The sequence below is a fragment of the Diceros bicornis genome, chromosome 19, assembly GCF_020826845.1.
Source record: "Diceros bicornis minor isolate mBicDic1 chromosome 19, mDicBic1.mat.cur, whole genome shotgun sequence".
In the NCBI taxonomy this organism is placed as follows: Eukaryota; Metazoa; Chordata; class Mammalia; order Perissodactyla; family Rhinocerotidae; genus Diceros; species Diceros bicornis.
Window position 1 is genome coordinate 15,414,446 of NC_080758.1, and position 1,351 is coordinate 15,415,796.

Sequence of the window (1,351 nt, forward strand, 5' to 3'; positions counted from 1 at the left end):
ATATGCTGTTTCCAAGGAGCCATGACCTTGGGCCATGAGCTTTCCCTGTCTGGGTCTTGGGCTCCTCTTCTGTTCCATGATGAGGCTGTTACTTTCTATATCACGACATTCTGCAACCCTGTGATTCAGTGGCAAAGGTCAAGGTGAGGGTTGGGACTTAGTTGGGCTGGGGATGGGAATGGGTGCTGTGGGGTACTCCTGAGCACCCTGACATCCCTGGGGGAGGTGACTTGATCAGAGGCAGGATATATCCTATTGGCATGGGGTGGGGGGTGGGGGTGGCTCTGCAGGGCTGAGGAATTAGGTCCACACTAGAAAACTGCCCGGGCAAGTGCAATACCAACCTGCCATCATGCCATGTTGTCGCAGCTCTCCAGGGCTGCTCTGGGGGCTGGTCCTGCTGGATGGGAGGGAGGGGGAACCAGGGGCCTCGCCCATCCAGGGGCCTCACACTCTATTCCCTCTACCAAAACCTGCTTCTAGGAAAGGTCCAGGGAAACCCCCTCATGTTCAGGTGCACACAAATTACAACAGCTTAAAGCACCCTTTGTCTTTTTAAATAGGTTTTCTTTACAGGAGTTTTTTGAGATTCTTTCCCTCCCAAATTTGTATTTTCCAATTGAGGAAAATTAACTGTGCCACACAGACACTTAGCGACAAACCAGGGCACCAGCCTCCCTCGAAAAATGCTCAAATGGCTTAAACAGAGAGTGGCGCCAAAGGTGGCATTTCGGCATCAGGAGGAGGGGCGCACCTTTCTGAAGGGCTGCAGACCTTTGAATAACCTACACCATCTACGTGAGCAGAGGAGAGCTGTGGGGGCATGTCTTGACCTCCAACTCCACTAATGTAACAGATATGTACACAAAGCTCACTAAGGGCCGGGCATTGACTCCTCTCCATTTCCCCAACCCCAGCCATCCGACCTTGCCTCCCGAGTTCCCTTACTTGACGTGACCTTGGACCCGCCACCTCCCACCTCCCAGCCTCAGTTTCCCCATCTGTACAAGGATTATATGCTCCCCTCCTCCCAGGACACATCAAACCTAACCGAGAAGGGTTCGAAGAGAGCGTTTAGTAATCGATTAACAGCCAGGCGAAACCCATGACAATATTTATTTCTCTCCCCCGAACTCAAAACCTCCCAGTCGCGGCGCGCTTCCCTGAGCTGTTCCGGGAGGGGCGTGGCCAGGCCACTGGGAGCCACGCCCCGGGCAGTAGGGCGGCCTTCGCCGCGCCCAACCCTGCGGCCCAGGGAAGGGACCCAACAGTGACGTCACGTAACCACGCCCCCGGATAGCCCTCCGCCATGAGAGAAAGTAGTCCCCAACCCTTAGCGGACTCTGTCACC